We start from the raw sequence: 16,254 nt of genomic DNA, 5'->3' as shown, positions 1-16,254 counted from the left end.
CCCCAATTAAATAATTACTATTTTTAGAATTAAACTACCAATCTCAGGGCAACTGATTTACTGACCCAAAAGAAAAATTAAATCCAACAACAAACAATAATGTTTTATGTTTTATTATGCCCACTTATTTTTAATTCCTAGTATGATAGATTAGAGCAGTCGGAATATTAGGAATAATCATAGCTCCAATTTTCTTGTACATAGCCAAATCTCCTTTTCTTAATTTACAACCTCATAAAATTCAATTGAAAATTTTTAAAAGATTGTTTCCAATGTAGGAATCTTAAGAAACTAAGTTACAGTGGTCACAGGCTGGTGAGGCTTTGTCTTAATCCATTTTGTGTTTCTGTAACAGAATACCACAGACTGGGTAATTTATACAGAAAAAAAATTTATTTGGCTCAGTTTTCTGAAAGTTGGAAGTATAAGAGCATGGCACCAGCATCTGGTGAGGGTCTTCATGCTGCTCACCCTATGTAGAAGGCAGAAGAACAACAAAAGACAGGAGTGAGAGATAGAGAGGGCTGAATTTGCTTCTATAACAACCCACTCTTGGGATAATAAATCAGCTCTCACAATAACGTTAATCCTCTCATGAGAGCAGAGCCCTCATGGCCTAATCACATCTTAATGGTCCTACCTCTTAGTATCATCACAGTGGCAATTAAATTTGAGCATATGTTTTAGAGAAACATTCAAGCCATAGCAGAATTTCAAGGGGTAGTGGTTTTGCGCCTGAACTTTGCCTTTTCCAGAGCAAAGTAGGCTTACTATGAACTGGAAAGCAAGTGGAGGGTCATTTAATGGCCATATTTCTTGTAAAAAAATAGATTTTATTTCCCATCAATATTTTGTTTCTGACCAAAATATACAAGATATGGAACTGTACTAGGAAACAGACTTAGGTAGAGAAGAGAAGATGAAAGGAATTTTTTCTGCTTTCCTCACATTATATAACAAGCAGGGCCTAAAGACAACATTTTTCTGAGTCATTAGGATCCAGAAACAAAGATTTAGATCAGTTATCCATAGGTTGCTTACTGAAATTGACCTCTCATAAGCCATCTATTTATCCTTAGAAATTACAGAAAACTGTTTATCCAGTACAACCAAATTATTCTTTATGTTCAACTATCACCATGGCTTTTTCATTCATGTTGTGAAATGGAGATAATTATAAAGTTTGATAAAGTATTTTATTATTAATAAAATATAGCACACACATATACTTAATTATGGATTCCAAATATAAAACCCTATAAAGTGATTCTTTTAAGATTAATTATTAAGCAAGCTTCTTTGTTTTGTAGTGGGGCTTCAATAAATATTTGCTGAGTTGATTTAAATTTCATTTCAAGACAAGTTAATTTTCAGATTTAGGTTTAAACGCTTTATTTTAAAAATGAAAAAGTACCACATACCTAAAGATTTAGATAATTAAGAGAAAGTGGCTAATTTATATATGTCACTAATTCTGTCAAAAACTGAAAAAACATTAATAGTACCCAGACTAAATGATTTTAGGTAAATATCAATTAAAATAACAAACATTGCCCTTTATTTAAAACATTGTCCTCCATGTGTTTTTATTTGATCATATAATTTATAAAGAATTAGAATGTTTTTCTTTCATATATCAATCACTTAGAGCACAAATATATCAGTGCAGTTGAGGCTGAAATATCACTTCCTCCCAATTAGTTGCATTCCAATCAACTTAGCTTTCAGTTTTATAAGGGAATCAATTAATATCCTTGTCACTCCTCAAAGCAAAACTTTGAGATGCCATCTTTACGGCAGTTAACAACTCTGAAATTTGATAAATGTTATGTGTTCATATGGCCCAGAGTATTTAAATGTGCTCATATGTGGAGACAAGTCCATAAACTTAAATTACTATATGACACCTTAGAATTCTAAAAAGCATATAATAGTTTCTTAATTAAAATGAAGTGACACATTTGGCAACTGTCTGTGTTACTATTACCTATAGCTAAACTAAATAACTGATCATTCTAATACTAACTTAAAAATTGCTAAATATTAATATTGGTTCTTCACTTGCTTCTGTTTAGACGTGATCATATTAGAGTCCTATTAGGACTAGATGTCTAGCAGAAAATTAACAATGATATTCAGGAGCTGAACTTAACATTGGAACAAATGGATCTGAAAGACCTCTACAGAACTCTCCACCCCCAAACAAGGGAATATGCATTCTCTTCATTGCCACATGGCACATACTCTAAAATTGACCACATAATTGGACATAAAAGAGTCCTCATCAAAAGCCAAAGAACCAAAATCATACCAAACATACTCTTGGATCAGAGAGCAATAAAAACAGAAGTCAAGACTAAGAAAATCCCTCAAAACCATGCAATTACATGGAAATTAAACATGCTCCTGAATGACTTTTGGGTAAATAATAAAATTAAGACAAAAATCAAGAAGGTCTTCAAAACTAATGAGAACAAAGATACAATGTACCAGAATCTCTGGGACACACCTAAGGCAGTGTTAAGAGGGAAATTCATAGCACTACATGCCCGCACTGAAAAGTTAGAAAGATCTCAATTTAACAACTTAACATCACAATTGAAAGAAGTAGAGATGAAAGAACAAATCAATCCCAAAGCTAGAAGAAGTCAAAAATAACCAAAATCGGGGTTGAACTGAAGGAAATTGAGACATGAAAAACAATTCAAAAGATCAATGAATCCAGAAATTAGTTTTTTGAAAAAATTAATGATAGGCAACTAGCTAGACTAATAAAGAAAAAAGAGAATATAAAAATAAACACAATTAGAAATTGTGGCCTCATAGAGTTAAAAATAACAAATAACCATCAGAAACTACTACAAACACCTCCATGCACACAAACTAGAAAACCTAGAAGAGACAGAAATTCCTAAACAAACACACCTTCCCAAAACTAAACCAAGAAGAAATTGATTCCATGAACAGACCCATAATGAGCTCCAAAACTGAATCACTAACAAATAGCCTGCAACCAAAAATAGCCCAGGACCTGATGGATTCACAGTCAAATTCTACCAGATGTACAAAGAAAAGCTGATGCCATTCCTACCAAAACTATTCCAAAAACTTGAAAAGTAGTGACTTCTCCTCAACTCATTCTATGAGGCCAACATCATCCTGATACCAAAAACTGGCATAGAAACAACAAAAACAGAAAACTTCAGGCCAACATCCTTGATGAACATTGATACAAAAATCCTCAACAAAATACTTGCAAACCAAGTCCAGCTGTGCATCAAAAAGTTAATCCACCAGCTGGGCACAGTGGCTCATGCCTGTAATCCCAGCACTTTGGGAGGCTGAGGCGGGTGGATCATGAAGTCAGGAGATCAAGACCATCCTAGCTAACATGGTGAAACTCCATCTAAAAATACAAAAAATTTTGGTGGCGGGTGCCTGTAGTCCCAGCTATGTGGGAGGCTGAGGCAAGAGAATGGAGTGAACCCGGGAGGCGGAGCTTGCAGTGATCTGAGATTGTGCTGCTGTACTCCAGTCTGGGCGACAGAGCGAGACTCCATCTCAAAAAATAAAAAAATTTAAAAATTAAAAAATAAAAGTTAATCCACCATGATTGGCCAGGTGCGGTGGCTCACGCCTGTAATCCCAATACTTTGGGTGGCCGAGGGGGGCAGATCATGAGGTCAGGAGATCGAGACCATCCTGGCTAACAGAGTAAAACCCCATCTCTACTAAAAATACAAAAAATTAGCCAGGCGTGGTGGTGGGCGCCTGTAGTCTCAGCTATGCAGGAAGCTGAGGCAGGAGAATGGCGTGAACCCGGGAGGCAGAGCTTGCAGTTAGCTGAGGTTGTGCCACTGCACTCCAGCCTGGGCGACACAGCAAGACTCCATCTCAAAATAAAAATAATAATAATGAGTCACTATGACAAATCCACAGCCTACATCATGCTGAGTGGGAAAGAGTTTAAAGCAAGCCCCATAAGAAGTGGAATAAGACAAGGATGCCCACTTTCACCACTCCTATTCAACATACTATTGGAAATCCTAGCCAGAGTAATAAGCCAAGATAAAGAAAGGGTATAAAAATAGGAAGAAAGGAAGTCAAACTATTTGTTTGCAAATAATATGTTTTGATACCCAGAAAACCCCATGGTCTGTTCCCAATAACTCCTAGATCTGATAATCAACTTCAGAAAAGTCTCAGGATACAAAATCAATGTACAAAAATCACTAACATTTCTATACACCCACAATAGTCAATCTGAGAGCCAAATCAGAAAGGCAAACCCATTCACAATTGCCACAGAAAGAATAAAATACCTAGGAACACAGCTAATCAGTGAGGTGAAAGATCTCTACAATGAGAATTACAGAACACTGCTCAAGGAAATCACAGAAGACACAAACAAATAGAAAAACATCCCAGGCTCATGAATTGAAAAAATCAGTATCATTAAAATGGCTATACTGCCCAAAGCAACTTACAGATTCAATGCTATTCATATCAAACTACCAACGACATTCTTCACAGAATTAGAAAAAATATTTAAAAATTCATACGGAACCAAAAAAGAGCCCGAATAGCTGAGGCAATCCTAAGCACAAAGAACAAAGCTGGAGGCATCATGCTACCAACTTCAAACTATACGTAACCAAAACAGCATAGTACTGGTACAAAAATTAGGCACATAGACAAATGGAACAGAATAGAGAGATAAGGTCACACACAGATGGAACAGAATAGAGAGATAAGGTCAGAAATAATAAGGTCACACACCTATGATCTTATCTTCAACAAAGCTAACAAAAGCAAGCAATGGGGAAAAGCCTCCCTATTTTAATAAATAGTGTTGGGAGAAATGCAGAAGATTGAAGCTGGACCCCTTCCTTATAGCATACATGAAAAAAAAAATCCTCAAGATGAATTAAAGACATAAATGTAAAACCTAAAACTACACAAACCCTGGGAGACAGCATAGGCAATGACATCCTGGACAGAGAAACAGGCAAAGATTTTGTGACAAAGACACCAAAAGTAATCACAGCAAAAGCACAAAAAGACAAGTGGGATCTAATTAAGCTTAAGAGCTTCTGCATAGCAAAATAAACTCTCAACAGAGTAAACAGATAACCTACAGAATGGGAGAAAAATTTTGCAAACTATGCACTTGACGAAGGTGTAATATGTAGCATCTAAAAGGAACTTAAATTTACAAGAAAAAACCAGCCCCATTAAAAAGTGGGCAAAGGACATGAACAGACACTTCTCAGAAGAAGACATACAGGCAGCCAACAAGCATCTGAAAGAAAGCTCAATATCACTGATCATTAGAGAAATGCAAATTAAAACCAAAATGAGATACTACCTTAAACTAGTCAGAATGGCTATTATTAAAAAGTCAAAAAATAACAGATGCTTGTGAGGTTGTAGAGAAAAGGGAATGTTTATACACTGTTTGTAGGAGTGTAAATTAGTTCAACTACTGTGAAAAGGAGTATAGAGATTCCTCAAAGAGCTAAAACCAGAACTACCATTCAACCCAGCAATCCCATTACTGGATATACACCCAGTGGAACATAAATTATTCTGCCATAAAAACACATGCAGGCGAATGTTTATTGCAGCACTATTTACAATAGTGAAAACATGGAATCAACCTAAACGCCTATCAATGACAGATTCGATTAAAAAATATGGTACATATACACCGTGGAATACTATGCAGCCATAAAAAAGAACAAGATCATGTCTTTTGCAGGAGTATCAATGGGGTTAGAGCTATTATCCTTAGCAAACTAAAAATACCGCATATTCTCACTTATAAGGGGAGCTAAATGATGAGAATTCATGAACACAAGGGAAACAGCAGACACTGAGGTCTACTTGAGGGTGGAGGGTGGGAAGAGATAGAGGAACAGAAAAGACAACTATTGGGTACTGAGATTAATATCTGGTTGATGAAATAACCTGTAAAACAAACCCCTGTGACACAAGTTCTCACCTATGTTAAGAAACCTTCACATGTACTCCCAAATAAAATAAAAGTTGGAAAAAAAAGAAAAAAAAAAGAAAGATGTCCGGGCATGAGATACTAATTGCCAATAACACGTGCAGTATATACCCATATTGGAGTTGACATTAGGATGTGGATGTATTTGGGTAGCTATTATTTATTATTAGTCTGTCATAGGTACTATAGATCCTGGGAAAAGTTGGTTTAAAATATCCCTGCACTTTGGGAGGTGGGTGGATCACGAGGTCAGGAGTTCAAGACCAGCCTGGCCAACATGGTGAAACTCCATCTCTACTAAAAATACAAAAATTAGCTGGGTGTGGTAGCGGGCTTGAGCCCAGGAGATGGAGGTTGCAGTGAGCCAAGATCGTGCCATTGCACTCCAGCCTGGATGACAGAGCAAGACTCCATCTCAAAAAAAAAAAAAAAAAAAAAAAAAAAAAAATATATATATATATATATATATATATATATATATATATATATATATATCCCTGCATTTCTGTATGCATTGATGAATTGATCTCAAAATTTATTGTTTAAAAAATGTCTGGGAGGTGGCCGGGCACAGTGACTCATCCCAGCACTTTGGGAGTCTGAGGTGGGTGGATCACATGAGGTCAGGAGTTGGAAACCAGCCTGGCCAACATGGTGAAACCCCATCTCTACTAAAAATACAAAAATTAGCCAGCCATGGTGGTGTGCACCTGTAATCCCAGCCACTCGGGAGGCTGAGGAAGGAGAATCACTTGAACCTGGAAGGTGGAGGTTGCAGTGAGCCGAGATCGTGTCACTGCACTCCAACCTGGGTGACAGAGTGACATCCTGTCTCAAAAAATAAAAATAAAAATAAAAAATGTCTGAAAGGAGAAGTAATGGCTCCCAAAGATGTCCACAGCCAAATTCTTAGAGGCTATGAATATTACCTTATAGAGCAAAAGAAACTTTGCAGACATGATTAAGGTTAAGGACCTTGAGATAATGAGATCATCCTGGATTATCTGGGTGGGCCCAGTCTAATCATGAGTCCTTAAAAGTGAAGAACTCTTCAGCTGTGGTCAGAGAGTGATGTCAGGGTGAGAAGGATTGGGTATCTCATTGCTGGTTCTGAAATGTAGGGAATAATGTACAAAGACCAGAGAGAGGCCTCTAAGAGCTGGAACAGGCAAAGAAATCCCCTAGAACAGGCAGATTATCCCTAGAGCTTTTAAAAAGGAATTTAGCTCAGCTAATATCTTGATTTTAGCCCAGTGAGACCTATGTTAGAATTCTGTCTTAGAGAAATCGAAAATATATTTGTTCCATTTGAAGTCACTAAATCTGTGATAATTTGTTATGGCAGCAATAGAAAACTAGTGTAATATCAATTCAATTCGCTGCTAATTCATTTCTTCATGCTTCTACAGCCACACAATTTTATTAGGAAGGAAATCTCAAACAGTTAAGACCAAGTTTTATCATTTTAAAGATTTTTTAAAAAGCTGAATGACATTAAAACAGAAAACTTTTCCTGGAACACAGGTCTCCTGATGTCTAATCCATTAAGCCACACTGATTTCTTTTAGTATTATCTGAAATATGTCCTATTTTTATACATCTTGAAAACATGAGCTTTTTTTCTATGAGATTATTATTTTCAAGGGAGACAGGAAGTTGTGGTTACAGATGTGCTGTTCTTGGTGGCACAAAGCTGAAACTTTGTAATCATTATTAGTCATACTTCACCCTAGCATGCACATTTGCTTCCATTCTTCCCAGCTAAACTAAGGTTCATGAAGATGAACAGGGGCTATCTCATCCATCGTTTCCCTGCTCCTCACATCTCTACTACCTCTAAACAGTGCTTGGTACTTGGAAGGCACTCATTACCTATTTGTTGAATGAAAACAAAAAAGTGACACAAATACTTTTCTTTAGGAAAGAAAATAACTCTACCTAATATTCCCAAAATAAACTCCATTAATATTTTGGTGATATCAATCTATCTATAGAGAGAGATTGTCTGAATATATATATATATATATATATATGATTATAATCAAATCAGTATGTGGATATTAATGTATACATGAATTCATCCTCTTCAACCAGGGAAGCTACACTTTGTCCTAGGCTCAGTAGAGAGATGACTGTCCAAAGATCACCCGTTATTTCATAGTTCAACATGGAAGCTATTTGTGATATCCAGAAACTGATACATGCCATGATATTAACAATGAAGCAAAAAAAAAAATTACCCAGAACCAGGAAGTTAGACCTAGGTAATATGGCTCAACAAAAGCAGTGTTTACAACTATACAAGGTAATTGAAGATGCTGGAATTTATGAATGATATGGGTGGATGATATGGTTTGAACATTTGTCCCCTTCAAATCTCATGTTGAAATGTGATCCCCAATGTTGGACATGGGATCTAGTGGGAGGTGTCTCGGTCATGAGGGCAGATCCCTCATGAATGGCTTGGTACCATCCCCCTGTTGAGTGAGTTTTCGCTGTATTAGTTCACACAAGGTCTGATTGATAAAAAGAGCCTGGCATCTCCCCCCTCTCTCACCGTGTGCTCTCCCTTCACCTTCTGCCATGATTGGAGTCTTCCTGAGGCCTCACCAGAAGCAGATGCTGGCACTGACACTGTGCACTGTCTGCAGAATCTTGAGCCAAAATAAACCTCATTTCTTTATAAATTACACAGCCTCAGGTATTCCATTATAGCAATGCAAAATAGAATAACACAGTGGGTTAAAAACACTTTCCTTTGAGGAAAATGGGGGAGACTCAAAAACTTTATTCACTAAGCTCTGTTAGCCAATCTTGCATTCTTGTTTAAACCTGGTTCCTTTGAACATATTGCAAACATACTAATGTAAGTTCAGTGAGATTTGTGTGGTGTAGTGTTCATTATGTTCAATATTCACGCAGTCATATGTGAATTTCACTCACATAGCGTCAGAAATGAGACGTTGACAAAAATTTGTTTTAAAAATTGATATAAGGGGCCTCATACTAAAAAGTGTAAGTATGTGGTTGTGAATCCTAGAGTGGCCTAATGTCAGGCATCCACTGATGGCAACAATCCTAAGGCCCTGCTGGGTAGTTCAAGCAGCTGGATTTTCTAAAGACAGAAGGAATTTAAAAAGGCAGAGTAACAACTACCCCCAGAAACAGTGTCAGGCTAAGAGGATTGAACAAGGAAAGACGAAGAAACACAACTAATGGGAAAAATTGAAAACTGTGCTTAGAAATTGTGCTTGCAAATATATAATCAAAAAGGAGGGGCCCAAGTGAAGGAATATTTGATCTGTAGGCAAATTCCCTGAATGTGGAAACAGATAAAACATGAAATCAACCAAGGCTGCCCTTGCTGATGTCACAATCTCGGACATCACTACACCCAGGAGTACCACAGAGTAATTGAGTGAGCCAGCGCATCCTTCTCTATCCTGATAAATATGAATGTAATGAGCCAGGAACAAAATGAGTTAACCAAGAAGATACTGAATACACATTCATGTTATTACCTCAAGGGCCTATTAACTCATTCTTTGTAGCTGCCATAACATTATGTGTTAAGTCTTAAAAGAAGACACGGGGCTCTGATCAGCCATAGCATATTATCATAATAATATCCTACTTCTAGGGATCAATAAAAATATAGTAGACTCTGGATATAGAAATGATCCATCTCAATAATTCTGGCTGAAAAATTAACCCTAGAAAATGCAAAGCTCAAACAAAACTGAAAAATCCCTATTTAGTCTGTACAGTATACAATAAGTACACTGTGTACATTGAAAGACAGTGAATAAGGTACATGTAAAATATTCTAGATCTAGTATACTTACAGCTGATAGAAATCACTCCCTTCCCTCCATAGGATTTAGAAAGCTGTAAGCTTTATTGGGAAATTATCTATCTTATCTACCATCTATTTATCTATCGTTCTATCTGTCTATATCTATCTGTCTGTCTATGTGATCTACGTAATCTGTCTCTCTCTCTTATAGTTTCTAGAGAGGAAAACAATTTAAATGAGGACCAAAACACATCAGACTTTAGGAAACATCAAACAAATATTTAAACAAGTTCTACATTTCAGATCAAGAAATGCTTATTAGATTGGATGTTGTCACTAGCCTCACAAAGGTGGGTGCACTTTATATATAGCAGATTACATCAGATAATCTTAAATCTTCAAGGATGTCTGTATCATATATTCCTTGGAATTATTTAGGAATGCGTTTTCAGCAATGATGACTCATGTACTACCGGGTCCTGGTGGAGAAACACACTGTCTCATTCTGAAGCTATGAATACTCTCACATAAGGGTCAGCAGTACAGAATAAACTACCCAATCCATTTTCTTTCTGCCCTTGGAAGACATTCCAGCTTATCATGGTTTTTTACCTGGTGAGGTGACCCGCATTTTTATTCCTGAGTGGTCTGAGTCATTATCAGTCCTGCCCAAATGGGGGTGTAATTTTCCACTGACTCTAAGTATAAGGCATGGGAAGTACCAAGAAGTACTTCCATTATGTCAAACATATCTCTCCTTTCTCTAAATTTCCCAGAAAATTCAGGATTAGTATCCCCAGGAAGTATCTCCTTTACTTCAAACATATCTCTCTTTTCTTTAAATTTTTAATAAAATTCAAGATTAGTATTCTCAGGCAGTACAGTAAAACCTCTTTTTATGTCTTTGATTCAGTGGCATAAAGAATCCATAGTGAAGAGTTGGTGGTTTCAACTTCAAGTTCAATGAATTCAGTGTTGTGTCCCCTGATGGAAGCATTCCTCCCTTTAGAACGAAGACTTCTAGACCATCAGAGCCTAAAGTAATAGTGAAAGAAACTGTTGCTTGTGAATTTCTAGCAGTAATAGTGAGAGGAGTCACTCTTATTTCTAAACTTCGATTCCAGAACCCATGAATGCTGGCTAGGGGAGAATCATATATTCAACGCTTACTTACAGCATATACAAAACACATCCTAAAAAACATTGCTTTAGCTCTGTAAGGTGTTGCCACCCAGTTGGTATTGTAACTGAGTCTTCAAAAGGCCATCCACCATTTTATCAATCCAGCTGCTTCAGGATTGTGAGGCATGGTAAGACCAGTGAATTCCATGAGTACGGGCCCAACACAACACTTCACTTACTGTGAAATTAGTTCTTCTCTTAGAAACTATGTTTGCTGATCAAGGTATCTCCCCTGCCAGGTTAAGACATTCTGTAAGCCCATGCCTAGAAGGCATTGTAGTCAGGGAAGATAATCCAGATCCTGGGTAAGTGTTTCTTCTAGTAAGAAAAAAAGTATTTTCTCCTCCATCATGAAAACGATCCATTTTAATCATCCTGCCATTAGGTAACTGGCTGATCCATTTGGATAATGGTGCCATATTGGGAATTCAGTGATAGTCTCTGCTGCTAGCACATTGGGTATTCAGTAGTGGCTGTCACTAGACCAGCCTTGTTGAGTGAAAGTCTAGGTTGCTGAGACTATATATAACCTCCATCTCTGCCATGCTGGCTGTTTCATTCATGAGCCTGTTGACCAGTGACAGGAGTAGCTGGTGAAATTGGCTAATTGATGTTCGTAGAATGAACCATCCTAGCCATTTGATTTAAATCTTTTGTTGCTGAGGTCACCCTTTAGTGATATTCATAAGGGACATAAAATCTTTATACTCTGTGAACATTCTGAGAAGTTTAACCACATGTCTATTCCCTATGTCTCCTTGTAACTAATTTTACAATCATGTTCCTTCCATATTCTAAACTATTCAGCAGTATCATCAACCACAGCCCCTAAGGCAGTGTGGACTCATATCTGGCCAGTGAAGTAAGCAACCAGATGCTCTGCTCAAAGTTTTTTCTAGTGAAGTTTTCCCTTCCATTCCACCCTTTAGGACCAACTCAGAGAGAGACTGTAGTGCTGCAGTTATTCACTTTTGGATGTTTTATGATATTGTATAGAATCATCTCTAGGCTGGGTGCAGTGGCTCATGCCTGTAATCCCAGCACTTTGAGAGGCCAAGGTGGGCAGATCATGAGGTCAGAAGTTCAAGACCAGCCTGGCCAACATGGTGAAACTCCGTCTCTACTAAAGATACAAAAAGTAAGCTGGGCGTGGTGGCTTGTGCCTGTAATCCCAGCTATTCAGGAGGCTGAGGCAGAAGAATTGCTTGAACCCAGGAGGCGGAGGTTGCAGTGAGCCAAGATCGCACCATCGCACTCCAGCCTGGGTGCGTCAGGGTGAGACTCCCTCTAAAAAAAAAAGAGTAATCTTTAAACCAAGCCAAAGCTGTTCTTTCCTCAGTCATTGGTTCTCATGAGGTAATAGGAGAGGGTTGAGAGAGATAAGGTAATGTATCTAGCAGGAGTAGAGGCCAAGGGTATTCGAGTCACCTACTTTCTCACGCAACTTACTTATACCTTGAAGACCATTTTGAACAGGTCTTATGGATACCACTTCCATTTGATGAAGGAGTGCTGCCACTCAAAATCAATTTTACAGTTTGGTGAAACAAATAACATCAAGCTCATAATGTAAACCTTTCATGGCAATTTTCTGGCTTTCAGTCAAGCATTCTGTGTCCACCCAACACCATCTTCATAATCAGCTAGCATTCATGGGTTCAAAATCAAACAATGACAATGGGTCTGACTTCTCTCATGGTTACCTTTAGTGATTCTCCAGTAACAATTTGGTTTCCTATCCCTACTAATTTAGGTTATTTTAGTCTAGAAATCATGCTTCCAAAAGGGAGAATACTTCCACTAGGGGATCCAATCATAATTTTCTTGAGGCTGAGACTGCCACTGGCCAATTGGTACTCTTCTTCCCTTTCAGAAATGGAGCTTACTTCCTTTCCCCTTTAATGTGAGCTGGATTTAGCGATTTGCATCTAGTCTATAGAATACAACAGAAGTGATATTATGTCACTTCCAAGATAAAGTTATAAAATGTTTGAAGCTTTTGTCTCGGGTTCTCCTGCATGTTCCATCTCTCTTTGATCACTTGCTCTTTGGAAGCCAGATGTCAACTCACAGGGACACTCATGGAAGCCTATGAAAAAGACCCATGTGGTGAAGAACTGAAGACTTAGATCAAGTCCAGCAAAGAATTAAGGCCTCCCAATCAAGAAATGTATGCACTTGGAAGTGGATCCTTCCCTAGTTGGCTCTTCAGATGAGACTGTAGCCATACTTGACAGTTTAACAGCAACCTCAGGAAAGACTTTCAGCCAGAATGTTTCAGCTCATCAGCCTCCAGATCTCTGACCCACAGAAACTGTAAGATAATAAATTGTTGTTTAAATCTGCTAAGTTTTGGCATAATTTATTATGTAGCATCAGATAACTAAAACTAACCAACATTAAAGTTGACCTGACCTACATTCACCAGGGGTTGGAACTTTGTGGCATTTGATCTCAATATGTACACAGTTCAGTGGAAGATCAGATTACACAGGAGGATCTTGTGAACAACTGAAAGAGCTTCTGCTTTGACTTGGATTAAATTAGACAGCTATTAGAAGGCTTTAAGCAGAATAGTGACATGCTCTAATATATGTTTAGTACCACTAAAGTACCACTCTAGTTGCTAAGTAGAAAATAGACTATAGAAGGCTAAAGCAGAGAGACATGTTAAGAAAGTATTGCAGTAATCTAGGTGAAGATGATTGTGTCTCAGAATAAAGTGTTAACAGTGAGCGTTGTGAAAAATGTTTGTATTTTGGATATATTTTAAAGTAGAACCAACAGTATTTTCTGATAAATTCAATATGGGTTGAGGAAAAAAAGAGAAGAATCAAAATGGTTCCACAGTTTCACCTGAGCAGCTGAACATTTGGAGTGACCATCTATTGAGATGTAAGTTGAAATCATGTGAAAAAGAGTCCAGGAGTTTATTTAAACATTTTGAGTTTGAGGCATTTGTTACATTTCCAGGCAAAAATATCGGGTAGGAATTTGGATATATATGAGTCTGTACTTTGGATGAAAGGTTGAGTTGGAGGTATACCTTTGGGAATTACTAGAAAATATTTAATCGTTAAAGCCTGAGGACTTGATGAGCTCACCAAAACAGTGTGCAGAGATAAAAAAGAGAAGGGTTCTGACCCTAAGATCCTCTAAAATTAAGAGGCAAGGCAGAGTAAAGAGGAGGCACTAGGAAAAGAAAATGAAAATGAATACCCAGTGGAATGGAAGGACCATTATCCATTTCATCCGGATTACTGCAACAGCCTCTTTTCTTCCCACTTCTACACCCTCTCCCTTCCATTCCACAGTCCCCAAAGCAGCAAAACAAGAGTGAGTTCCTTTGTAAATCAACCTACAAAGCATTCTTGTTTTAATGCCTTTGGTAGCTTCTTTTTGCACATCCAAGCCTTGGTCTTGTATTGCCAAAACTTTCAATGGTATTCAGAATCAGTGCTTTATCTTGAATGTTTTCCTTTGGTCCTCCTGATTCTGATCTTCCATGCTTCTGACATTGACTATGTTACATTCAGACTTTCTCCTTTCTGTCCTGCATATTACATGATTCAACAGATTTAGATGTTAGCATTCTGAACAACAGCATTGCAACCGACAGTTTGCTCTTAGTGTACTTCAACAAAAAAGAACTGGGCATTTAAAGTGACACACTTGGTTCTTTTTGATATACATATTAGGAGCTGGTCACTCTTCTGTGTGATGATTTGCAGAAAACCCCTTCAAAATAGGCTCAATAGCCCTCTCTATATATTTTGGCACTTAAAATTGATTAAATATTTACTCTATAGTTCAGAAAAACATAGGCTACTTTTCCAAATCAAGTTACTTACAGGCTGGTAGATATCATTACCTTGTATTTAAATCACACTTTATAATTTGAATTTTATTCCCATAGCATTATCCATCACCTTAGTTATTAGCAGTTAAACAAAGAGCTTTGTTTTAGACAGTAAAGTCAACATAAAACAAATATATATATGCTTCTTTCTAGGAAATTATGTTTACTATTTTACTACTTTTACCACTCCTTTTACATTTTGCCATTTGTAATTTTATAAATGTCAAAACAATGTTTAATTGCATTCCTGGTTAGTACTGAAGTCTAGGAAATAATGAGAGCTACAAATTTAATTCCTTAACATAAGACTTCTTTGTTTGAGCCATATACACTCACAGATGGTAACAAGACCAGAAATGTCATTTTGAACAGAAGAAAAAAATACAATCTTAGCAGTAATAGTGCACTTAAAAATGATGCGGGATCTTGCAGACAGCATTTAATGAAAATTGTGGATGCTCTGTGAAATGCTTTAGCCGCCAATGGAAAATCCTTTTTTATATTTTGTTTGTTGCCTTTTCCTTTTCTTTCAAAATTCCCTTTTATTTGTTTGTTGGTACATAGACTCCTAACACTACTGAGTTCCCTTACATAGCTGTTGTTTTTGTTTTCCTTTGAGAATTGCATATATTCAAGGAACCTAGGGATGCAGGGCAATTTCATTTTGGCCCTTCAGCAAGTCTGATTTCAATGTTACATGTTACTTCCATCCTCAGCGTTCTCTCAGGCAGTTATTTTTTTAAAAATGCGTTTTCCACTTGCTTGATGTCTTCTTTATACTTTCATTTGCTGTCATGGATCATTCACTTTCCAGAAGTGCCTTCATCCTGAGAGGACGAACAGCCAGTGTTGCCTAGCTACGTGCTGCACCATTACGTTTTAGAGCACTCTCTTGGAATCTAAGTAGATTCATTCGTCTAAATAAAAAAAGGCATATCGGATTTCACTGAGCTCCTGATATCCTCAGAAACAATCAGATACACTTATCTCACTTTGGAAAAAAAATAAAGGAAATAGATCTTTTCTGTGTTCTGATACCTCCAGGTTTATCTACAACGGCAGTGCTTGATGGGCCCATGATAGTTAGGGAGCATTAGCTCTTCCATTGAGGAATATCTTATGTTTACAAATTCACTCCGTGACTAAATTTAGATCATTTTTGACAGGTGCAAAAGTAGACTATTTCTTTTTTTGAGAAAATGATGTTTTAGGATGCTCTTTTCTTTCAAGTGGATACTTTTATATTTGTGTAGAACTTGTCTCCATATTTTTAATGGCAGAATAAAAAAGACTTTATACTAGTAACATAAAGATGGGGAAAGTTAGAAGCAGAGAAAACTGAATTTATGCCCTACATTTTCACTATTTTAAATCTAATTTTCAATGCAGTTGTGATATTAAAAG

Source organism: Symphalangus syndactylus, chromosome 21, assembly GCF_028878055.3.
Source record: "Symphalangus syndactylus isolate Jambi chromosome 21, NHGRI_mSymSyn1-v2.1_pri, whole genome shotgun sequence".
NCBI classification, from domain to species: Eukaryota; Metazoa; Chordata; class Mammalia; order Primates; family Hylobatidae; genus Symphalangus; species Symphalangus syndactylus.
Note: the sequence above shows the minus strand (reverse complement) of the source record.